General features: G+C 36.1%; 1 long non-coding RNA gene across 1 annotated transcript in view; it reads left to right on the top strand.

Annotated features, from left to right (window-relative positions):
• The first annotated feature begins 1,974 nt into the window (after positions 1-1,974).
• LOC135413430 (uncharacterized) overlaps positions 1,975-27,001 on the top strand; it is a 141,863-nt gene continuing 116,836 nt past the window's right edge. The window contains exon 1 of the long non-coding RNA XR_010430231.1: positions 1,975-4,776. This is a non-coding gene — a long non-coding RNA (uncharacterized LOC135413430). The remainder of the gene's footprint in view (positions 4,777-27,001) is intronic.

Raw genomic sequence — 27,001 nt, 5'->3', positions numbered from 1 at the left:
ATTTCTTGGTTCCATATCCTTGCTGATTGGCAAGAGAGCTAGTTTCACTTAAGTTAACAGGATATTTGCTTAGATATCCTGTTAGTGCAAACCCTTTGGCCTTTAAACCCTGCATCTGCTGTTTGGAATTGTAATTAACTCATTTTAAAAGTTTTAAAGACATATAAAAAGTGAAGACATGATTTGAACAGAAAAAGACATTCAAGTCTGCATAGAAGTCTGATGTGTGGACAGAGTGGCAGCATTAAATGTCAGCTGAGTTATTGAAGATTTTGATCATATAATTGGGATTGTTTGAGTGAATTTTATTGTAGTAAGTACACTAGGGCATACTCAAGTCAATATGAATCATCAGAAAGATATAAAGTAAATAAGTACTCACATAAGTAAAGCTATAACTCAGAAGAGACAGGTAATACATAAAAGTAACATTCTTGCTGCAAATTTGTCCCCTGGTTGTATCTCCATTATCTCTCTCTCCAGGTTCTCACTAAAGTTACGATGGACATTAATTTTTCACATGCTGTGCTCAGTAGTACTGTCATCTTCTTCACTTGTATCAGATAATTGATTTGATTTAGAAGAATTTTTTTCTGCATTGTGCCTAAGAAATAGAAAGAACTTCACTTTCTATATTCTTGCTATTAAATTTATGCCACCATAGCATAGGGTTGCTTCATCGCCTTTCTGTTCTGGTTCTCTACCACCTACTGTCTTTCCACACAAGCTATGAAGTCTTGTCAATCATCTTTCATGGACCTTGGTCACTCAATAACCCAATATATTTTTGTATAAACATGGGTAATTACATTTAAAATTTGTGGAATATTATTTCAATGTTACAGGGTTGCATTTATTTGTAAACTGTATCACAGGAAAATACATGCAATATTTTGAAATTTAAACAATTAATGTCATAGTCTAACTAAATTTGCAGTTAAGATAAAAAGAAATCATTATTTATTAAGAATATGAATTGAAGAGTTGGTTCGAGTTTTTGGGGTATCAGTGCTAAGTATAAGTGAAACATTAAGAATATATTAAAATATTGAGTTGCACAATTTGTGTCTTAGAGCCATACTCTCACATGGGTAAGTGGCAGGTTATGTCTGGTTTTCTAGTATGACTATAGTGCAATTTAGTATAGTGCTGTGCAGAAACCAGCATATGAGTTGTTAGGGACCAGGTATAAACCGGAGATTGCCAGTGGGCTACAGCACCCTCCATCAGTCTCCTGACTTCCCTTTCTATCCCTGACAAGACCTACACATTTTTGTAGTAGTGGTGGTAGAGACAGGAGGGGCTGTGAGGGCTGAGTGGAGCTGACCTTATTGGCTTTGTGGTTCCCAAAACCTCTTCTGTGCTCTCCTAGCACATACCAGGAAACTTGAAATATCTGCAAAATGGGGCTGAAAAAACCAAGACAGAGAAATGGCTGTGTACTATATAAATTTATCTTAGGAATTCTTGCACATTGTTAGAAACTAATTCACAACATTTTATTTTACATACATCATTCTCATAGTTTAATCTACTAAATAATTACTGTTCACAGAAATGAAGTCTAATCTGGAGGTCAAAGCATTTTGTGTTGTGCCATAAAATATTTCTGTGGCCAGTAAAATAATTTTTAAAGATGTACAGTATTTCACAGCCATTGTGAAAGGAGGATCAGAATAAATTATTTATTTTATTATTTAAAATAATTGTAGCATATTTTGCTGTGAAAAGTCACCAAAAATTAAACTTTGTAGATAGGATTTCATATGTAACATTCTTTGATAGCTACTTTAAATAAAGGAAAATAAATAAAAATTAATGTTGTATTTTGAGCTCCCTATTTACTCATTATATTCTAACAACATTTTAAAATTTTAAAGATGAAAACTGACATAAGTTGTTAAACACTTTAATTTTATCTGCATTTTTTGTGTCAAAAATAATTTTAATATTAAAGGACAACTGTAGACTCCTAATGACTTGAATACAGTTTGACTGTTTTCATGAAGTGCTCTGCGGGATGTCAGAATATTTAATTCAGGATGTTAAAAACATCCCAAAATGTCACAATAATTATATCACAGCAGGCAATTAAAACACTGGAAAATGCCAACTGACTAAGTGTGTTCTCTGTTGTTTAGGAAACTAATGAGTGAGTGACACATAAAGCAGAAATACAAATTGTAACCACAAAATCCAATATAGATTATAATTGATTTTAATATACAATGTGTATTAAAATAAAGCAACCTGTCTTAAAAAAACCCAAAGAAAAACTTATTTAAAGCTGTCGTTTGAGCTTTAGGCTCTGCAATTCCCCAGGCATCAGAAACTGTTTTTATGTTTCCTTTTCATTATTTAGTTAATTAGTTATATATTTGTGTTATGACACTATAATATGGACTTGTTGATGAAACCCTTACTAACTACAATGGTTCCATTCACTTCACTGCAATAACGTCTGCCAAATTCTCCACGTGTCCTTAAATTAGTCTAAGGGCAGCGAGGGAAGATCTGTGTGCTTGTGGGGTGGAAAATACAACTCCCTTCACAGCAGGTCAGAGGCACTGTAAAATCTGCATGGACCCAGGGAAGTTACAGCACAAGTAAGGATGCTGATTCCTAGACAGAAAACAACAGAGGCTTGGAGTTCTTCTAGAAGAATTCCTGCATCTGAATGGCAATGGGTTAATTGAAGCTGCAATTCAATAAGAGAGATGCTTTTGATTTAATTTGTACAGAGATTTAATCCATAATTATTAAACCAACATCCTATTCTAGCAGACGCTATGGAAATAAACTCGTCCTATTCAACTTAGGGGAAAGAAGTACTTCAAGAACCATGACTATTTAAAAAAAAAGAAAAAGAAAAAGAAAAAGAAAAAGAAAAAAGAAAAAGAAAAAGAAAAAGAAAAAGAAAAAAGAAAAAGAAAAAGAAAAAGAAAAAGAAAAAGAAAAAGAAAAAGAAAAAGAAAAAGAAAAAGAAAAAGAAAAAGAAAAAGAAAAAGAAAAAGAAAAAGAAAAAGAAAAAGAAAAAGAAAAAGAAAAAGAAAAAGAAAGGATTTAATAAAGATGACAATAGGCAATTATTCTCATTAGCTAATGAGCCTTGAATAACTATTATTACTGCAACTGAATTGCTTAAATAACAGAAAAATATATGAAGTGCCAGGCAGAAAAAGAAACTGTAAGAGGTAGCTGAGAAATCACTGTCACTGCTCCTATGCAAGGCTACAGTAGGTGACAGTCTCTTTGCTCCATTTTAAGGTTTTCTGTGGCAACCATTACATGGGGTCTGACAGCAGTTTAACTGGGATAAATCATCGTTGCTACTGAAGGGCATGGCTTTAGTTGTTTATTCTTGCCCCTTCCCTTGAGCAGACATGAACATTCATGGAGCTGCAAGGTCAACTGGGTCTGGCAATGGTCTGGTTAGAAACTAAACCCCCAACTGTAGTTTTCATGGATATGAGATCCCTGTTGGGTGCACCATGTGTTTTCCTGAGTGCTAGTGCTAGCACAAGAGAGGGGAAAGGAACTGGGAAGGGGGGAAAGGAGACTGGCTTAACTCCTTCAGCAGTAGTGAGGATCTAAACTGAATGAAAGTAATTGGGGAATCATGACATAAAGGGTCGTGTTACATTCATGATTGCAACAGTTCAGACAGGATGAATTATTGCTGCATTGATCTGAGCACTGGAAATGTCAGTATTTAGCAGTCTTTTAAAATTACTACTCTTTTCAGTTCCTTACAATTTCTGGGCATGAAATAATCTTCAGATTTCTGAAACAGAGCTTCATGAACTGAATGCCTCAAAGCCATCTCTGGAAAAAAAGGAGCAGTTAGACTGTTTACTTTGTAGACTCTGTTGCTTGTATTTAAAAACTTAAACAGTATTTTGCACTTCCTCGGTTGTTTTCTTACATGTCCAGAGTTTTGGCTGTGGTTGGGGATCCACTTATAGCTGAGTTTCCTTTCTGTGTCTGGCATCATGTGGTGGTCAGTAATCACTCAGCCCTTACAATGCTTGCATTGGGTGTTATTTTGAGGTGTATTATCTTGCTTCTGGCTCTATATTCATGTTATTCCTTGGGCAGGTTGTTGAATCTGATATCTGGCTTGTTATACAGCGTTTGAGCACCACTTGCTGCTAGTAGACCATCAAAAGCATGATTTTTGCTACTACTTCTGGGGGAAAAAAAAGGGAAGCACCCCTATTATTCTGAAGGGAAAAGGTTGAAATCTTGTCTTTCCTCATTTTGTTGCTGTAGAATGTGCGTATCATACCCACTGGAAGGGTGATACCTATTGTCAGAGAAGTCTGACCCAGTGCCATGAAAGAGACCATGGTATCCTGGGGGTCTAAAGGCTAAGTAGTTGAGGCATAAAAAATTATGTTCTTCCATGTCTCCACGTACAGACTAAGTGAACTGTTTTAAGTGTGTCAGCTTGAATAACACTGAGGCTCCTAATTCTGTCACTTTTACCTGCATAGGTTCTTTTTCTTTTTTTTTGGTTATAAAAACCTTCAGAGGTGTTCTTTTTGAGCCATCAAGAAATGTCTAGGAGTAGTTTGTCTTCTGGTGATAGTTATCTTAGGTAAGGACATGGGATATGTATGTATTTGTTTGAGATATATAGAAAATGCTTAGAATATTTATATATATATATATCTCTGAAAGAATTTTTGCTTTGCAGGAAAGCCCAGGTAGAGTGAGATAACCACTAAGATTACTGGCTAGTTCCATCGTGGTAAACCTTTTTGTTCCACAAAGGTCAGTATATTTCTCTCTCTGCTAGTTTCCATGAAATAACACTTTTACACTCTGTATTAAGAAAGGGATGATAATTAAAAAACCCCAAACAATTCCAAACCCTAGATGTTAGGAGTTCTTGTATTTCCAGTGGACCTTACTGGTTTATTCAGCTCATATTTCAGTGTCTTGTTTGGTTTATTGCATTAAGGATAACACTAAATAAACAAAGACAGACAGACTCCATGAGATCTCTTAAAATGGCAGATAAGATGCACTTGGATGAGAACTCTGCAATGTCTTCACTATCCATTCATATTATTATAGATTTAATGTAAAAACTGTTGAGGACTGTAATTGTGAAACATAGTAGAGCTCAGTAGAACTTCTTTTGCCTTTCAGGATTTATTTTGTATCTGTTCTGGTGTTAGAAACAACTATGGGTGAGGCCTATCTAAGGAAACAATGAAAAGAGCAATCCTGCTTGTTAATCTGGTTTTTCTGTATTTCTCTATATTCCACAATCGTTTCACTTTGTATCACACACTGAAACTTCACTGAGCTTTTTTCTCTGAAGTCTGTCTTCCTGAAGTCTACCCTAAAGATAGACTCTCAGTCCACTTTGCAAGGATACCAGCTACTCCTTTCCAACAGGTTTATTTTTTTCTTCTTTGATATGAAAGGATAAACTTTGCAGAGTACCTGTAAAGAAGAGAGGTAGAGAAACCAATTGAACATGTAGAAATCACCAAATTGTGTTTTCTTTGAAAAAGAAAACCTGCACAGACAAAGATTATACTCATTGTTATGAAGCTCTTTTCAGTCACAAAAGCATTAGAAAAGGTATTTATAGCTGACCTTTGAAGATTCGTAATTCCTTTCAGTAGAGAACTGTAGGATTTTGTACAAGATGTTTTATTACATTCTTATAAAAAATATGTGTCATTTTTAACTATAACAGAAGTTCTAAAACAGTTTTTAGAAGACCACTGTAGCAATATCACAGCATGTGAACAATTTCTGTTGTTTAAAAAGATGAAAGACCTCTGAGGATATTTTTAGTCCATGTTAGGTAGAAGGTACAATATTATAAATATATAAACATCTGTCATATTTTTCTGAGCTTGAACTTTGTACTTTTACTACATAAAAATTTGTTCCTGTTATCCTGAGGGAAAAAATTTTTTTCCTTTCTTACAAAAGCATGGCTTCAAAGGTTTGAAAAAGAGATGGAAGAAGAAAATTATAAAATACTCATTGTTTCTGAATAACAGCAGAAAAAAGCCTCTTTGGTTTAAGAAGCACTATGAAAGACTTCTTTTTCAAAGGTGAACTTTCTGTCTTTCAAATGTGTTTCATATTTTTCCCTAGCTGAACCTGCTTTTCTAAAAGCACATTTGAAATAGAGCACCATGCTGCAAGCTGGTATTCTCCAAATGTTTGTGAACAACTGTACTCACAATAACTAAATATCTTTTAGTATCAGCTGGTTACTCAACATAGATAAAATTGCAGTCATTAGGCCATATAATATTTTATCAATATCCCACATACTTTTACCTCACAGTTCAGGTAGCTATAGGTAAAGAAAAAGAAAAAAAGCCACAAATATTAAATTAGATTTATTAGATGACCTGGAAAGTTTCACTGCCTAAATGATTGGTACTTTACTATCTTTTTAGGTGTATTAATCTTTTATAGTATAAAGAAATAAATTTACAGTAAATTGTTCACTTCCTGTTAATTATTTAATGTGTTACCAAAAGTATTTAGCAGTGTTATACGCAGTGGCTCCAGTTCTTGAATTGAAAGAAATACATTTTATTAGCGAGTCCTGAAACTGAAAGTTGTGGTGAAACTGCCTCCCCCCTACCTGTTCTCTGTGTGGCCAGAACACTGCAGAATACAGTGTCTATATTTTAAAGTTATAGATTAAACAAAAAAGTCATATATCTAGTTTTGTCATCTTTTGAGGAATTATTCTTTTTAAATTTGTGATTATAAAATTGTGAAACCAAGTGTATTTATCTAGCTGAAGACCTAACAGTCCATACAGCCTTAATCATGGAGCTGAACAATCTCTATATTTCTACTTTCTCTGTTGTCATCTGGAGTTGGCTAAAAATTCATCAGCATCATCATAGTATTTTCGAACTGAAAACAAGTGTTTCATTGAAATTAGTAATTTTTTGTTCCACAGATTTTTTAGGTTTTTGGTGTGATTTCTTTTTTTTTTGTATGTTGGCTTTTGTTTTCCTAAGGGATTTTAAAAGGAATACAGTAAATGAGAAAGTGGCATTTTTGGGAACATTTTTTTTTTTTCCAATATTAATGGCTTTCTGAAAGGGAAATTTGCAGGCAGGAACAAACAAATAAAAATCAATTTCTGCAAAACTACAAAAACAATAGTACAGATGCTTTTATTTTGTGGTGGTGGTGAGCGTGCAGCTCTGCTAAAATACTCAGCATAAGAGAGTAGAGCTTGGAACAGTTGATTGAAACTTGTCCTGTAGGTTTCTGTGGTCATAACTGAAATCCACAAAATCCAGTTAGCTCTTTAAGGCTAAAAAAAAAAAATCAATACATTCTTTAAAACAAGATAACAGAGGTGTGTATATATACCATGAGACTGAGAAGACATCTGCATGTTCTTAGAGAGAGAGACTTGACACTCCTGCCAGCTTTACATCTGTCTCAGCCCAAATATAATTTTCAATAAGGAATAAACTGTTCATCTCGAAAAGGCAATTAATCCCTATAGGCAATGTGTTTTGTGTTTGTTAGAAGCAAACATGAAAAGACATGGTAGTTGCCCTTAGGAACTGTAGACATGGATCAGTGCAGCTGGTGGCCTGTTTTACACTTGGCCAAGGTCAGTGGATGCAGATCCTCAGAATCAAGGCCTTGTTACTAGATGACAAGTATATCTGAAGTTTACATACTGGATCCTTTTCATGTAGCTTGTACCACCAGTTTATTAATATTTAATTATGAGTGTGCAAATAATGACTACTTCATTTTGGGGGCTACACTGAAAAATTTGAGGGGGAAAAAAGGTCATGTGAACAGTACTAGTGGAGAGTAGCTTCTGGCTGATCAGTGTCTTAATTTTTTCTTTCTCATCTCACAGAACATGCTGACGTGCTATTATTCCAGTCCTCTCCCCCTCTTTTTCTTCTAGCTCCTAAATCACTTCCATGTTTGGCTGGGCACTCAGCAGTGCGTGCAGAGGCTGGCTTAATCCATGTATACACTGCCTGTAAAACAGGAAACTGCTGAAGTTACACTGTCTTGCTTTAAATAAGGACACACAACTTGGTCTGCCTTCTTCAAGCAGCTTTCAATTAGCAGACACATTTGTAGAAATTTTGTCTTCATACAATCTATTTTAAAGTGGTCAATGGATGAAAAATTATTAGAAGGCATAGAGTACAGATGACAATTGACAGTACTGTTACATAAGCCTCAGTTACTTAGAAAATCAGAATAAAATTGATGTGGGAGAACTCAGGATAGAAACTGGGACACATGAAAAGTTTCTTAGGGGAAAAAGCAAAATCCAATTAGCTTGAAAAGCATTCTTTTATGTTGTTCAGATCAAGTGAAATAGTTGAATTGAAATGAAATGTATGGTTTCTGTGTTTATAAGATGGTTTTGCACCTTTTAAATTGTTTCTATTTCAAAACAAATACATAGTTCTTAAACAAAAATAACAATAATTTTTGTAGCAAATGCCTGATGTACCCAATTTGCTCCCCTATTTCTGATGTCTCATTTTTTTTCAACAGATCTACTATTTATTCAATTTCCTTGTTTAACTTTTTGTAGCATTTAGATTTGAAACTGAAAGTGGTAAAATAGTTGTTTCAGGCATTACATTATCCTTGCTTAGATCATTTACATGGACTCTTTTTGGTGATTTATGAGAAATATTGTATTTGTGATAATAATGTCCTTTGACTTAATCCTAATAAGAGTAATTATTTGCTTATTTAGGGAGTAGTTCTCTGAAATCTTCCAGTCTTTTCTTTGTTGTGATTTGTCTTGATCTGGCCTCTTAACCCAACCTGCCTCTTCTGTTCTTCCACTGCTCATCTGTCTGTTGGCAGAGGCAGAGAGATATGAAAGGCAAGAAGATCGAATTAGCCCTGACCATGGAAAGTAGGTCAGAAAGCAATGATAGATTTCTAGTCTTTTTTGGTCTGAAACCTATTTGACTGTAAAAACCTTTTAGTATTCGTTTTTGGGCTAATTAATTTTTTTAGTCCAAAACCAACCCCCTAGTTTAATTACTGATTCTTTCACATTTTGACTCTCATTCATTTCCTTTAACCTGAGAAATCATCAGCTGTACATAAACAGGGAAAAATACATATAGCTGGGATTTCCCCTCCTGTGCACCAATGACGTTATTCCTGAAGATTGTTGTGAGTTCATTACCTGTTAAACTAAATCCCTTCCTGTCTTTCCTCCTTAAGTGATTTTAAATATAAAAAAGTCATATTTTTTCCTGTCCATGAACTCCTATTACAACAGATGATTATACAAGATTGAAAAGCACTCATTTAATGTAGAAAGGTGAAGATATTAATCTTGCCTTGAGTGGTTTCAATAACCCTTTTCTTTCTTAATGTCTTCTCCTTGTGCACTGAAAGACTTCAGCTGGCTTCGATAGCCCCATGCTTATGCATGATCTTTCAGTAGGGAATTAGCAGGGTTGCTTAGGAAAAAAGCACAAATAAATAACACTCACAGTTGGAAGACTAGTGGCACACAGGGAATAATCATTAGAAAAAATCTAGCATCAAGTTAATAACTGGAAGAAGCAAAGACAGTTTTATCTACAATTTCTGGTTATGTGAAAGGACTGGTGTCCCAAACTGTTCAGCAAATGTATTTAAAATTGGGCATCCAAAACATTAATCAAGCACTGAAATAAATTCCATGATTTTCAGTGTTAGAAGAACTAGCTCTGATTTTCTGTGCTGAATAACCACTTCAGGCTTGATTTGTTTCCACTGTCACAAGTGATATTTCCTTGGCACTGCAAACTGTAAAACGGGTAAATTGCTGTCATTAAGTGATTGTGCTCCCTCAGTGACCAAGGCAGCCGGTTTCTAACCTGCTCCAGTCCCATGCCCACTCCAAGCTCTGTGTGACACTGCTGTGCCAGGTTCAGTGATGGGAGTGTTGTCTGCTAGAATTTGGAGAAAAAACATCACTTGCTTCACTCAGGATAAATAAACAGTCATTGATCTGCCCCGGATTCAAAAGGAGAGTGCACACAAGGCAATTTTTGCCTCTTTCAAGCCACTTTTGAGGCAATGGACACTCGTGAGATATTTTGAAGTGGCAGAGCAACAAAAAAGTGGAAAGGCTCTTGTGTTGTTCCTGGTAGGGGCTTGTGCTCAGTTCCTGAACCTGTGTCCGTGTTACCCAGAGAATCAAGGCACAAGGGGTGTCTGATGGGAACCCACTCAGGTTGTCAGGTTCTTAGCAGAATTTAGGGTGTTATCTTTTACAGTGATTGAAAAGTTCCATTATTTACTCATTATTTTAAATTTTTAATTTCTGAAAGAGATTATACGAGTCTCATTTGAAGTAGTTTACATTTGAAGAGTACATTTTAGAATGTGGTTAGAGAAGACTGGCTGGGGTAAGCATGTACTTTGGGATGGGTCAGTCACTGCAAGTGCTCTAAAGCACATCAAAGCTTTCCCAACTGCTGCATAAAAATATTTAAATCCTTTGCTCAGAATGCACGTAGCAGTGTAGGAGTAACTGCAGTCTTTAACCCACATGAGGTTGTGGGACATATAGAAAAATTCCTTACATTTTCAATCTTATAGGCAGCTTAGAGAACAAGCAATAGTCTCTGTGATAGTGAGGGTTTTGTTGGGCAGGCTCAGAGTGGCCGAGTGCCCTTTGCTTGTAGCACTCTCTCCACAGCCATTATTAATATTTACAGAGGGCGGAACCTACAACTTTCAGACTTTATAGGAGGCAAAGTCTTTGTCTCAAATTTATGAGCCACCTCAGAGGAATTCACCAGTACTGCACCTAATCTGGCAGTGTAACTACTGTTTAAGCTTTTTTTCATCTTTGCTAATTTGTTTAGGTAGCTCTTTTGTCTTTTTAATTTGTGAAACTATAGTATTTTACCACTGTAATAAACAACAGAATATGTTTACTGGAATTGACACAGTGGATCAAACCTGCAACCAGAATTTTCCAATAGCCAGTGATCAGCAACATTGACTGAAGAATGCAATTCCAAAAACTCCAACAAGCAGCTACAGTAAAAATTTTTCCCATACATTAAGTGCCATCCTAACTTATACGCTGGAACTGGTTTAAACCACGGGTTTAGTTTTTTGCCTAGATCTTTCCGTTAAATGTTTGGAGTATCCTTAATATATGTTAGAAACACTGTCCCTAAATATCTAATCCTTTCTTGGATTTTTTAAGTTGTGTGATTTATGCTGTCAGTTTGTGACTTTATGCTCTCAGTTTTAGTTTTAATTTTGTGACTTTTATTTCTTCTTGGGGCAGGGAGGTGGTGGGGAGAGAGAAAAAAGCACTTAGCCTGTAAACCTGAAGTGCTCCGTGAAAGGGAGAAACCATGATTCGTTACTACAGAGTGAGACAGTGTCTGACAGAAATCTGCTTGCCTGCTCTGACACAAGAAATCCCTACAAAATCTGCAGCGCATTTCGGCTGTTTATGTTCTGCTTTACTGGATCATCCTGTGCTCTCTTTTGTGAAATGCAAAACTTCAAAAGAGACTAAAAGGATTATCTCTAAAAATGCATGTTTTGATTATATGACTGATGACTCTCTAGCTTGGAGGTTTATTGCAAATGCTTTAAAAGTTTGGGGAGAGACTGGAATCCCGGTAGTCTAATTCAATAATCTGCAAGTTTCCAGTTATGCTCTTTTACAAGACATTATGTTTAGAACAGCATGACTTAGCAGTGAATATTTCCAGACTCAACCTAAAATATTTTAGAAGTGTTTTCTCTGATACCTAACAAAGGGGTAGGATAAAGCAGAAATTTACACATATTTATGTATGTATATGAAGCTGTCAAAAGCATCACACAGATACAGAATAGTGAATAAACTAGGTGAATGACAAACAGGCTCCAAGTCTGAAAATGTAATAAAATACATTTATCCAACATATAGCATAAAAATTTGTGCTAGTGTGTGTGGAAGGGAAAGGGTGGGGAAGGAGAGGAATAAAGATTTTATTGTCACTTCTAAGAATGAGTTGTGTAATTCTTTGTAAGGAACATACTCTTCCCAGAATCATGGCTATAAAACCTTTTATCATTACTTGTCCTGTACCTGTTTGATGGTCTTTTCATGTCACTGTCTTTAATTGCAGAAAATAGAAAAAGGCAGATGCAAAGTAGTATGATGTAACTGTTCTACATGTTACACAAGTTAATAGTTCCACACTAGTTATACAAGCTCTGGATTAACAGTTTTATATAATTCATTGCTGGAGCCTGATTTGGGTTTCAAGAAAAGTCAACCCCAAATCATCCTACAATATATCTTATCAGAAGAGCAACTGACAGCTTGTTGGCTTAGTTTAAGAGCTAGGAAAACTGAAACCAACTTTGGCAGATACCGGACAAGGAAGTCCCAATATGCCTTGTCTTACAGAGCAGGTCTTCAGACAGTGAGCTTGGGGCTTCCCAAAAATAAAAAACACTTGGTAGATTTCAAGTTGGGCTTCTGAAGATAAAGTACAATCAACCAGCTTTTGAACTTGATTTTTTTTTCTGAGTATTCTATCAGTTTTCTAAGCTTGTGGCATTTCTCCTGTTTGCTCTGCCCATTACATTTTAGCAGGATGAAAAGGTGTGCATTCCGTGAGGCCTAATAGCTGCTGGTTTGGACTAGTGAATTCCACATCACTGAAGAAAATGATTAATTAGTATTTCAAAATACCGATCAACAATTTGACTTTGAATTGCCATATGTTTCAGGTGTTGATTGTTAGTTTATAGAAAATATAGATTATAAGATATCAGAAGGTCATACTGGTTTTCCAAATACTCTTCTCTGCTCTGAACACAGCTTTGGAGAAAACACTGTGCTCCAGAAGGGTGTGAGGACACTTTAAAATAAATATGAACTTGGATTGCATGTAAGAGTTTTCCTTGTTCAGCGTCTACAGAGTAACAAAAGTTCTCTGAGAGGTTATTGCCTATTAAAGGTGTTGTAAAGTCTTACTAGAGACAACTGGAAGTAAAAAAAATTGAGATGTTTATTATGAGATGTAGTAGTGACAACTTTTCTTCTACACTCTTTTTCTATGAACAAAACAACAGCCAGACTTTTCCACCTGGCCTAAACTTTCTAGAAATAAAGCATAGAACTGATACTGAGGTAGGTCTGATGATCTGGATAACTGAACTAGGGATTCAACCCTTTCATGAGTCCTGGAGTCGGACTGATGGTATGAAAGGGATGATTCCTTTCCTGTGGGGAACAGTGGGATGAGGTGCCCTTATATAATGTGTTAGTGCTCTCTAGGGGTTTAGCATTTTTAATTCTCCACAGATGCTCTCTTCTGTTGCTGCCACTCTCTGGGACTCACTGGAGGATTGTTCTGCTGAATTTATCGCAGTTTCCATTTACTATGGAAAAAGTTAACTCTTCGTGTGCAGAGTAGTCTTTGCTTATGGATTTGGTTTTGTGCCTGACCTAAAAGTGTTAGCATGTACAGGTTATGAGCAGGAGTCTTATTGCAAATATTGGAAGGCATGCTTCCCTTAACCTGCTTCCAGAACACCCCATTTGCTTGTGGAAAGGTGTAATAAGAAGGCCATAATTCTAATTCTATTTGAGAAGATGTAATCTTTAGGCACTGAGTATATGGATGCTAGGAGGTTAAGCAATGACTTATGTGTTTCCATAACATGCTGATTAACATGAAGTAACATTTCTGTGAGTAGTTGGCTGTACCTTGTTCTTCTCAAGAACCTTTCACAAGTGTACACGTTGAATATACCATCTAAAATTTCGACAACTACAATCTGATGTCTGAATATACCTTAAGTAACTACAAGTGGAAATAAAACATCTACAAAAAACAGTTAACTACTTTTGAACATAAAAATGAGTGCCATTATCAGCTAGAATTTGCATAGAACCTTTTAAATCTAGAACCACTTTTGCTGCCCTCAGAAACTGGCAACATATGGTGGATGAGCACAGAATCAGGATATATTTAGTCCTGTATGACAGGTGTAAAATCAAATTTTTTGGTTGAAAGAGGAGGGGCTTTTCCTTGTTAACATATCCTGAAATGTTTATTTTTTCCAGAAGTGAAATGCTTGCATATTTGTCTTTTTACTAGTAAATATTCTCTTCCTTATAAGCAGAGAAAGTCTAGGGTGGTGCAGAGCTCAAGTCTTGCCTACAGGATTTAACTATGCTGTTACTAAAGGTAGTTCAAAACTTTTACATTACCAAACGCATTAGATAGCCCTTATAATTATAAGAAGAAGAAAGAAAGCAAATTAAAAAAAATGTAACCTTTAAAAAAATCTGTCATAGCACAGCTTACATGTATAATTCAGTAGGTGAATACTGTGGAAAATCCATTAAATAAAATAGGAGTAGGCATGGAATAATTTCTCTGCTTTACTTGGGGCAAAATCCTTTATCGTCGTAGGCGTGAGTGGAATGTGCTGGTTCCTTCTAGGCACTGGACTTGGTGAGTTTAGCCCAAATGATAAGAAATTCCTCATTTTAGTGCTGCATCAAGGCAATATTAAGAATCCAGACCACAGTTTTATCGAGTAAGGGAGAGAAGAAGGTGTTCAGGTATATGACACTGGCACTAGGGTAGGCAGGTCTGTAGGTAACTGGTCTACATTTTGGTTTCTAAACCCACAGGGTGCACCCGAGTCATGCACTCAAGAGTATGCTTGCAACTATGCAGCCTGAAATCATTATTTCAATTACATGAAAGCTGCAAGTCTCATTTCATATCATCAGTTGGAGCGCTAAGGCCTTACAAAACCCTCTTGTACTGAAAGTTTGTGACTTGTGGCAAAATTGGCTGTGCAATTGTCAGCAATTAAGCCCCTGTGCAAGCAGTGTATTATGAACACAATTGTATGTTAGCAGTGGGGTGCAGTCTTGAATATGACAAGGGGGTTTTGTATGTTTTTCAGGTAGTCTCAAATAGGGTTCTTCAACTGAATGGGAAAACTCTGCTAGTCTGAAAAGCAGTATCTCTTCATTTCTTTGGGAGCTAGTGGCCATTTTCAGTATGCAGATTTGGGACTCTATTGAGTGTGAAAACTGAAAAATAAAGGCTCCAAGCCCCCAGAATATGCAATAGAGAACATTAAGGTGTTTCTTATAGAGATTCCATGTGTTTGGTGGTGGGTATAAAAGAGGGGCTGAGTATGTCCACATAAGCCACTACAGGGGCTTACCCTGACCTGCCAGGTGCTACAGGGCTTGTGGGCTCTTCCAGAGTGTACTTCTCACTGTACCAGTGTTTGCCTTGAAACCCAGATCTCATAGGAACCAGATTTGCTCGGCCTTCTCAGTCACAATGACTGAAGCAGCTCCTGGTTCACCTCCTGGGTTTCTTTATTCAGGCTGTATGGCAACTGAAAAACATTGAGACGGCTTTGTTGCTAAATTATCACCAGCACCACAGCATCAGTTGTCCAGCAACTTGAATCAAGCTTACACCTCTCCTTCATAGATGTCTAATCAGTTGCTTAAACAAAACCCTACAGATTATAATTTTCATCATGTGCCTTTAAAATTGGCTACTTAATTTATTAACATGCAAAACCTGTACATAAAATCTAGTCATTAGTAGCACCACATGTTCAGTATAAGCTATACATGTTTGAAAGCTATTTCTGGTATTCTCCAGGCTGCAAGTCTGTCTCCAGAGTGCCACAAGCAGAGTCTCACTTGTCCTTCAACAGATTATGGACATCTTTCCTGCCAGTCCATCAGTTGCACAGCCATAATAATTGGACTTTGAATTTTTCATATCTTCATATCATTGTGTTAATGACCTTTGCCCAGTGTCACTTGAGTATTGATCTGGTCAACAGGACTCTTTTTCCGTGTTTGATGTAAGCTGGATGAGATAGGGACCTATTGTTACACATGGGTACAGTGCTTAGCAAAGTCTATAACCTGGGGCCACCAGAACCCTACTCTTGAAGTGTTTCACAGCATCTGAAACTGGCAGCAGAATTTAACACTTCCAGTTTTTATCCAGTTGGCATTATCGGTCTCTTTCAGTATGTGCCTGTGTGCTGCTTAAAGATCTGTAATAATTAACAAATTTCTATCATTAGAGAGCTGGGACTGTGGCATTTAATTTCAAAAGAGCACTATGAGCTCACAATTTAGGCAGGAATCACTTAGCCATAAGAATAATGTCTCTGATTCCTTTTCTAAAATATACCCAACTATTGTGACTTGCATTAAAAATAAATAATTTGTAAGATATGGATTCTAGATGTTATAATACTTGTTAGTGTTATGTGTTCACTGTGTGCAATTAAGAGTTTAGAGTAACATACTGTCACCAGAAAATAAGCACTAGAAATAAATAAAATGTCCAGTTTTGCATAAAAAAGACCAGTCTGAGCTGTAAGTATCACAACACCTCACTGCTGTGAATTTGGCATTTCTCTGTCTGTACATCACAGTGAAAATCAGGGTCCTGATGACAACTGATTATTATTGTATGTACTATGGTTAAATTATAGACAGCTTCCATTTTCTACTTGTCTCTCACTGCACATGGGAATAGAGTTGTATTTAATAATTCAAGCATCAATTTCTTAAAAATGCATGCCTTGATCCCAGTTTTTTTCTATTATTCCAAAAAGAGCTCAGGTCACAAAATGATCTGTAGTTAAAAAAGAAAAAAATATCACAGTAGAAAAAAGTCAGAGACAATGCATACAACTGAATAAGGATGGCTCTAATAAGGTATCTGGAATTAGCGTAATTTATGACATAGATATGGAAGGAAAAGGGAGAGGATAATAGAGAAAAAATACACTATAGTGATGAATTACAGCATTTAATGACAGTCTCAATTACTAAAGCATCTTACAAACCTGATGGTATTCAGGACATTGGAATGAACTCTGTAGTGATTTAAAAAAGCAATATTTTTAAGAAAAGACACACTTACTAGTCCAACCGCAGTATGATAAAAGGAGGAGAGCCTTCAGGTGCATGCCTTTTCTTTCCCTCAAGACTTTTAACACCTTTCTGTTTTGAAGCATTATTTCCCAAAAGAGTTGAATCTTTTCTAGCAGTTTGGCAACATATTCCAGAAAACAAATGATCTGCCTTTTTGAAGAGTTATGTATTTGTCAGAAAATCAAGTGCTATTACTATTGTATTTCAATAGTAATGCTATTTCATTGTATTTCAATTGGATTTAATTTGGATCAGCTTGTATCACAAGACTATAAAAAATATCCTACAGCTCTTTATAAATCATAGAATCATGGACTATCCTGAATTGGAAGAGACCCACAAGGATTATTTCCTGGCTCTGCACAGGACAGCCCTAAGGATCACACCATATGCCTGAGAGCATTGTCCAAATGCTTCTTGAACTCTGACAGTGCTGTGACCACCTTCCCTAGGCAGCCTGTTCCAGTGTCCAACTACCCTATGTATGAAGAACCTTTTCCTAATATTCAACCTAAACCTCTTCTGACACAACTTCAGCCATTCCCTCACGTCCTGTCACTGGTCAGCACAGAGAAGAGATCAGAGTCTGCTCTTCATCTTCCCCTCATGAGGAAGTTGTAACTGGAATTAGTTTTCCCCTCAGTCTTCTCTTCCCTAGGCTGAGCAAACCAAGAGCATTGTGTTATTATCTCCAGAGGTAACACAAGAGGTTTTCCTTTTGAAGAGCCATGTTCTTTCATATTTAAATTTAGTAAAGTTTCTGAACCCTGTGCTGTGTTTGCTTGGTGAAGTGCCTCTGTGAGGGGGACATAGCCCATTCCATCTGGCTCCAATGGACCTATAGCAGGGCACAGATGAGCCCCTCAGGCACAGATGGGGAGCCACTAGATAAACATACTTAAGAAAAATGGGATGGTTGTTTCACTTTTTGTCTTTGTTTCTCACTACCAAAATCTACTTTGATTGGTATTAAAAAAAATTAATTTTTACCAAGTCAAGTCCTTTTTTGTCCATGATGCAAATTGTTAGGCAATCTTCCTGTCTTTATGCCAGACTGGGAGTATTTCTGTCTTATTTTCTCCCTCTGGCCTGTTGAACAGGGAAGTCACAGAGCAGCTGAGTGAGACCTTGGTCAATGGCCAATGGTAACCCACTACAAAAACATTTATTTTTCTGACAACAAGTGCACTGTAATTCAGTTTTCCATAAACTGGAATGCAAACGTATGTATAATTCCTTATTTTCTGTTTCTCTATATTGTTCTCTTTCAGTAAGAGAAATCCATCGTAGGGTACTTTGTTACTGTATTTTATGTTTTCTTCCAGGGTGGAAGCTCAGAAAGAATTGAGCAAACATGTCTTCACATTCAGTCATCCAGCTCTTAAAAATGTTTTCATCCTAGTCTTATTTTTTCTATTTGCTACACCTACACTGAAGAGTTCAGATTCTGTGTGTAAACAGAACATTTGATCTACCTTTTTTATTTACGTTCTATCATTATTTTATTAACATTCTGTCATTCAAAGAAACAAAGAAGGAATAACCAAAAAAAAAAAAAAAGACACAAAGATGTCTTCTGAGGATTACAAACACCTTCAAGAGGGTACAGCTATTTCCTGACAAGCATTTAGCCAGTATCAATGACACTGTACAGTCAGTGGAAGAAGATACCTTCCTTGCTTCTTAATTGCTGGAAGGCTGTAAAAAGCTTTCCCTTTACACTTTTTTCATTATTATAACCACTACTAAATGTGATTACTTAAAAAAAATACATGGGTCCTTGGCAGCACTTTTGAATAGGAGTGTAGCCGAATCCAGTGCCTGTGAAGGCCCCGTTCCCTGCCTCCAGCAGCCTGTGGAGAGGCGCGTTCATTGTGCATCGCTCCATAAAACCCCGCTTGGACGCTTTCCCAGATCGCCCTCCATTCAGTTCTGAGTCCTGAATGGTTTTCAATTAATGTAACAAGACTAATTAACTGCATAAGAGTAGGGATTTTCTTAGCGTTACTGACAATGCATCTATTTAATAGTACCTTGGAAATTCAGTGCTTCTCATTCCGAAAGAAAAGTACACAAAGCCAGTGGGTTACTGGGGTCAAAATAAAGTACACGAATTTCTTTCTTTGCCTCTGAACCTGAACAAATTACAAAGTTACTTGAAACAAGCAGTCTAATCAGAATGAGACACCTTTCTGACTGGTTCTGCAACAACCTTACAGACATCCTCTGCTGAAAGCAGTATAATACAGCATTGCTGTTTTAATTTCAGAGCCAAAGATTAGCCCTTTACTTTTGCACCTATCCCTGTACCTAGCACTCAAGAAGAAAAACTGCTAAAAGCAGCCATCATGTATAAAAAAAAGACTATACCCTATGATCTTTTTCATGGTAATGTGATATTTTTGTGATCAAGTTTCAATACCACACAGTTTTAATAAAAAATTTCCTGTATCATTTTGCCTAAACTCTGTCTTAGGGTAGCACCCTGCATGTTCAGAGATCATTAAAGCCTCTGTAACTCAAGCCTTATGTTGAGGTTGTCACCAAATGTGTCAGTTAGTATCTCTTTTTGTTGTGGGTGGGAACATCATTTGCTGCAAGAAAGTGAAGTGTGACCTTGGTTGTATGAATTATTGAACACCATCAAATGGTAAAAACATGGTAACTATGACCTTTTGACACTTGAATCATGTACCTGAAACTGAAAGTATAGGCATCAATCTGCTAATCCTCGAGACATCTGATTACAGATTTTATGGAAATGAATTTTAAGAAAATTTTTTCAACTATAACATTATCTGTATAAGAAAGGCATTTTAGTAACATACTGCACTGAGTACTTCATATATGATTTTGTGGTTGTGATGAGTACAATATATGGTATTGTAATAAGTATGTGATCCAATTCATGACTTCTTACTATCATATTGATGTATGCTTCTGAGTCAGAAAAGACTTATTTTTATTATGACAACTAGTTGCGAATAGGTGAATCAAGCATCAGTGATTTTTTTTCTATTTAAGAATGCTTATTATTTTATTCATATGAAACCTGAATGTCAGTAGTAAAAGATGGAATGAGAAGATGAAAGGAAACAGTGACACTTGTTTGTTTCCTCTTATTGAATATTAAATATCAACATCTGGAAGGAACCTACTTTACTAAGAAGAAAATATATTAATATGTAATAATATATATATTTCTGAAAATATTAGTCTTAACTTTAGCACTACAATGTTATACTACTATTTTATGTTAAAAGAATTCTGCTTAATACATGAGCATTTTCAGTCTACAAACCAAGAATGATGCCCAAATTATAAGTCGCCCCTATAGTCCAGACTCTTTAAGTACAACGAGAGAAATGGTACCAGGAATTAGGACACATATAACCTACAGCCCTTCCTGTAGATTGTTTGCTTTGGGTTTTGTTTCTTTTTTTTCAGTTCAGCTGAATCTTGAATTTTGTGGTCAGCAACTAAGAAGTAAAATGTGGTAATGGTATTTTCAATTATTTCTTTGTTATTCTGCAGTCTCATCTCGACAGTTTTCTACTTTTCAAAAACAGCATTAGAAGTCACTAGGGAGTCACTTCAGCCTCTTAGAGGAAAGAGATGTCTTCAACTCTAATAAAAGCCAGAGCTATTCCGGATCTGATTTGAAGTTTATTAAATTAAATAGAAAGATTCCCACTGATTTTACTGAGATTTGTGTCAGACCTTTAAGTGATGCACTGTGATCCCATGTGTTTTTAGGGGCATTTAGCTGAAGGAAAAGGTCCTGACTGTTTTCTGACGTGAACAATAGGTAGTTACTTTCGTCTCAACAAAACAGACACAAAACATTACTGTTCTGATTCTCCTCTTTGTGCCGAAGTAAATATACTGCAGGATTCAAGGCAATGAAACACTGAACAAAGGTACATCAGAGAATAGTTTAAGGACAATAAACTGGCTAATGGAGACATATCTACCAGAGGGCAGAACTCCTACTGATAATTAATGGAAACCCAATCAATAAATCACCTCTGAAATGTAGCAAATAGCTCATTAGGAGCCACCTACTGAAACTGCTTAGCTGATTAAAGATGTGTATGTAATGTCTTGTATACAGAACAAGGGCTGTTACTAATGCTTCATTCACAAACAGTATATGAAAACTTCAATTTCCTTTCAAACTACTTCTGAGAAGAAAGTCACAGAAAAAACCTGAACCATTCATTGCTGACCTATGTAATTATTTTTTATTCAATTAGACAAATATCAACAAACGTATTTTGCAGTCTGTTACTATAAGTTAAAAAACATTGGCACAGGAACCAAAAATTAGAAGTGTGGTATCAGCAACTTTGCCATAACTGCTTCCAAAACACAGCAAGCCATCAACACAATAGGGGAATGACAACTTAGGGACAAGAATGAAAAATATGAAGGAAAAAAAAATATTTATGTTCTTGTCTTTCTAACAGAATTTCATTTTTCACATTACTCTTGTCTATGCACTTGGTTTCTATCTTTCTCACATTTGTATGTGACAAGAACTGTACCTTTTTCATATAAAAATAAAACTCTTCCAACTGTAGCTTCAAATGTTGTTAATTATCCCAAATTCCTGTAATATAAAATCCTACAGTTACCAAAATTGTATTTTATTGTATATTATATATACTATTATATTTTTTCCTTTTTTAAAATATGGAAATACTATAAATTATCTTTAAAAAGTATTAAATTTGTGATATAGCATGTGCTTCTTTACATGAATTGTAGACTTTTTCTGGATCTCTCAGTAATATGTATTTATGCAGTTTCCCAATAATTACAGGCTTCATAGAATTTTGAAGTCACTGAACAGCAGAAATTGGAAGGGACTTATGGAAATCTAATACATCTCCCTTGCTCAGAGCAGGTTGCCCTGCACTGTGTCCAGTTGCGTTTTGAATATCTCCAAGATGGAAACTCTGCAGCCTCTCTGGGCAGCCTGTTCCAGTGTTCACCCATCTTCATAGTAAAAATATTTTTTCTTATATTAATTTTTTATCCTATTTAGCTTAGACCTGCCTCAGTTAAGTGTCTCACAGCTTCCAAACCCAAAAGGGCTCCTCAAGAACAAGAGCAATAGAACAAGTCTACAGAAAATGACAGATGTGAAATAATAAAGGTTGGTGAAGGCTACTAGTAAAAAATAGTCTTCTTTAAACACAAATAAGTTTCTGTATTTAAATAGATATTTAAATTCTCAAGTATTTAAGTAGCATATCCATTACTTCAGATTTAAAAAAAAAAAGCAAGATCAAGCCATTAACTCATAAACAACATTATTTTGATATTTAGTGTCAATTGGGTGAAGGGAGGAGGAAATGCTGTACAAAATGTTACTGGGTGTATTATTATTACAGCATTTCCATTATACTTATACAAAGCTACTGGAAATAAATCTTCCTGGCCTTGTTTTTGTTTGCTAGCGTTACCCTCAAGTGGGTAGCTGCTTTCTTTGTAACTACTATGCAACAAAACTCTAGAAAGGAAGCATTCTTGCTAGTAAGAGTTCATAACTCCAAATTCCCATCCCAAGGATAGTAGTTGTGCTTTTCCTCTGTTGGATTTCCAGGTTTACCCTGAAGACCCTAAATGCTTCTGACTTGAGAACAAACTTACCCTTTCATCACATCATGATTTAAATCATACCCACTCATAGTTATTTCACTTCTTTTTGAATGAGACTGCTTGGTTTTCTCTCGTTGGTTTAGGAGAAAATCTGGGATTTTTTCACTCCAAGATTGAGGGGTTGGTACTCCATTTTAGACCCCATCACACTCTTGCCTACTGACACAAACATATGAATGCTCTCAAAAGGGTTACTAAGGAAACCAGAAACTATGGTAACCTAGACTAGAAGCACTCTTATTTGTCCAAGGAGATGGAAAGGAAAATTCAGGCAATGCACATTGCAGTCACACTGAAGGTCCCGATCTTTCCTTTTCTCTTCAGCTGCAGCAGACCGTCTGTTTCTCGTATTTCCCTTCCAGCAAAGCTATCAAAACAGAATTTTGATTGAGATAAAAGGAGAGAAACATCACTACACTAATGTAGATAGTGTAAATGAGCGTAAACAGATTTTTTCAGTATTTCCTTTCACCATTACATCAAAAATCCCTCTAACTTCAATTATTCTTCTAGCATTAACAGAGCAGCTTGGTCAGCAATGCACCACATCACATGCCTTTGCTCTGAGGAGTAAGGTGTTGTGTTAGCAATACTCTTCACAGAACCTCTTGTCAGAGCTGTCACCCTGCACATGCTTGCACTTTTCGTTCTGCTGTCGTAAACAGTGTGATGTGCTAAACGCTATCAACAGATAGTAAATGCTCTAAGATTGATAAGTAATGGTGCTTCATTAAAAGTGAAGGGAGCGCAGAAGCTCATTGAATCGGTCTAGAGATATTTCAGTTGTGCCTTGTAGAAACAATCCATTTTACTGCTGAACTAATCAACAAAACATTCTCTGATTGCAGGGCATGCAACAAAATTCAGTAATGGATAATGAAAAAATAACAGACATCATAATAAAGAGTTTAATCTTGACCATGTTCTTTCCTTTAAAGCCTTGTGGAAAATAAGAGGTGTTTATGCTACAGGACTAGCTCATTTATTTTAAAACAGGGAAATACAAGTTGCCCATGGCTGAATACATTTGTCTATCTTTGCTAATGGTCTGATTCAGCAAGCTGACAGAACATTGAACAGCACCAATGCAAATAGATTTACTGAAATTAGTGAGATTATTCCCATGAGGTTATTTGAATCAGGGTTACAGGACTGGACCCTGTGTTAGCAAAAAAGTACAAGTTCTGTCAGAAAAAATTGGCTGCAATGTTCAACGTAATGCTTAATGTATTGGTGTGAGAGATTGCTAGCATCAAGTATTTTTCTAAGTGAAGCATCCGGAGAAGAATGTGGCTTTCTTATTTAAACAAGAATAGCAAGTGTATTTGTAAAAGTTCGTGCTCTTTAAGCATGGCTAGTGGAAAACTAAAAAATTAGGAAAAGAATGTCTGTATATACCATACATCATGAAACAGACTAATTATATTATTGACATATTTTTATTACTGAGAAGTTGTTGTCATCAATAGCAAACTGATCAACATCAAATACAAAATGGTCGCTGAAAAAATATTCTGAGCAGAACTGTGGCATTTTGTGCACATAAGCCAGGGAGACAAGAGATGATGAGAAAAATCTCTCATTTAGCATATCCACTTCAGAGGTAGCCAGGATTTTGTTGCTATGAGAGAGGGAGGAAGCCGACCTGTGCTGAATGGTACACAGAGCTTTTTAGTCACACAAGCAAAAACAAAAGAGCTAGGGGAAAAAAAAGTCTGATATTAATTGATTAAAGGAGTCAATTAAATAGGGAAGTCACATTATAAAATGGCATGAAGTCATCTTTGCTATCTGCATGAATTATGACCTGAGGCAGGTAGTACATGTGTTGTTAGATTAGCAAATATTTACAAAGTAAACTACAGTTCAGAGAACATGAAATGTGTAAATTGAGTATTAAAAACATACCTGAAATTTTACTGCTATCATTTCCTAATTAATATTTTGATGGGAAGGTTGACCATATCACATGGAAAACTATTTTCCATGATCACAATTTAGATGAATGTTATTTTTGCCTTGCCAAATACTTTGTCTAAAAAAAAAAAAAGTAAAAGATAATGCATATATTGGCTAGAACAAATGATTTTATGCTGGGTCTGTTTCTGATACGTATTATATGCTAACATGAACCATTCAAATCAGCAATATCACTCCCTGTTTGCATTTGCAGGTTAAAACTGTTGTTTATGCAACTATAGGGCACAGATTACAAACATGTTGCTCAGCTTTTGGTCTGAAAGCACTGCAGAAACCCCCAAACTCTTCTTTCCTGAGAAGCCCATAGGCCTTGATGGGAGCAACATTAAAGTTAGAGAGCAGAAAGTGGAGGAAAAAAATTAAAAGGAGGGACAATTCTCTCCTCCAGAATCCAGAGGTACTGAAGAAGGAAGAAAATCTATTTTGAGAGTTCCAGAGAGATAGGAAGACTCCTTTGATATGCAGCATATTTGAGAGGGAGATATGAGGAATGGAGGCATAAAGAGAAATAGTTAAAGTGCCCTTTCCCTGCCTGCTCACAAACTTGTAGACAGAGCTGTAGAAAACTGGCTAATGGTCTGTTTGACTACTTGTCAAGCTTAACTTACTTATCTGTCCTCTTCCCTGTAAGTGGAAGGGAAGAAACTAGATACAGATACAGAAAATAATGGGCTGCCTTTTATCTTCTTTCTTTATTATCAACCACCTACATTGTTATACTCTGTCTCCTACAGCAGCATGCCAGGACCTGAAGGTGCTACCTAAGCTTTGTTACTGGTTATGACTGATATTAACTAAATCTTCTGGTTCTGTTGTACTCACTGTTTATTGTATTGTGCTTTTGCTCTGTCATATGTGGTAGTTGTATTTCTCAGGGCGATTTATTAGAGTAGCTAATCAGAAAAAAACAGAGATCATAACTTCCTGATGGAGGCTTCCTTTTGTTCTCTTGTTACTAAGCCAGTACACTAAACTTTCAGGAGCAGTGAAGAATGTTTGGTTTTAGGGGTACATGATATCGCTGAAAAGAAAGGCATAGATGTCTTTTGATTTAATCTGGCCTACTAGTATGGCATCACCACATTTCTGCAGAAATTTTGGCTCTATGAGCAGATATAAGTCCATGACAAAAACCAAAAAAAATGTTTGATTTCTTGTTTTGGCTACATCAGTCCAGTTTAATTCTATGTCCTTTGATGTCTGACTGATTTATCTCAATATATTAAACCAGGCCTATCCCCCAACCTGTTGCCCTAATTTAGGCAGCCTATTGCAGTTTTTCAATGCATAGATTTCATCATCTAAATTTAGCCAATATTGATTTTCAATATGAAACTCCAAATCAAGGGAAATAAAGACCAATGTTGAGAATATTTACACCTTTTCCATTTCTAGCATACATTTCTAGTCTCCTTCCTGCCAAATAATAGGAAGAATTAAGAACCCAAACAGTTTATGACTATTAAAAGGACTTTTGATAACTATTGATATTCATGTGTCCAGATACATTTTTCATTTTAGATTCTCTGTTGCTTCTGACTACAACTGCAGAAATATGATGAGTCTACCAGCCAGTCAACTGTGGATAACTTCAGTTTCTACACCATCTAAAATTTTCACCTATATTTAGGCAGGTGAATTCTTCTCAGTCTGCTACTATACAGAATAAAGCTTATCTCTTGAATTAGATTTTCTCTTGACTATCTGCTGTTAGTGATCCTGTGGTCTGTGAAATTCATTCTAGGGAACATTCATTCTATCTCTAAGCCCAAGACTCCATCACAGCTGGGTCAAGTTCATATCTGTTCCTTTAAGCAGGGAATATGCAAGTCAGAGTTTTCAGCAGATCTGCTTGCCAAAGAATTCCGTTTAATCAAATAGTGTGACTTTCTGTGTGTCAAAGGCTATTGCATCACATACTTATCTCCCCTATAATCCAAATATTTCAGTTAGTGAAAATCATTCCAAATGTCAGGAGACTAAACAGTGACATATTGGTTGTCCTGGCTGATCTGTTGCAAGCAACAGCAGAAGTTTGCACTTTCCAAATCTAGTGATAGAGATACAATCATGTAAACTGAATACTGCATTCAGACATGGTAAGAAAGTTGACTGTACAGTAGCAAAGAAAACCAGTTCACCTCTCCTGTATCCCTTCTCTGTTGACCAATATCATATAATCTTAAAAAAAAGCTCTCCCTCTGAATGCATCTCTCAGCTGTGTGGTACAAAGAAAAGGAAGGGTATTTTTCCTAATATAATTAAGGGACTGAGTGAATCTCTGAGGCATGAGTTTTGATAAATTGAATACTTCAAGAATGCCAGAACAACATTACTGTTGTCCAGTTCATTTTAAAATTGCCTGGTGAGGATTTACTA

This window comes from Pseudopipra pipra, chromosome 4 (assembly GCF_036250125.1).
Source record: "Pseudopipra pipra isolate bDixPip1 chromosome 4, bDixPip1.hap1, whole genome shotgun sequence".
NCBI lineage: Eukaryota > Metazoa > Chordata > Aves > Passeriformes > Pipridae > Pseudopipra > Pseudopipra pipra.
Note: the sequence above shows the minus strand (reverse complement) of the source record. Positions and strands in the feature narration are given on the sequence as shown.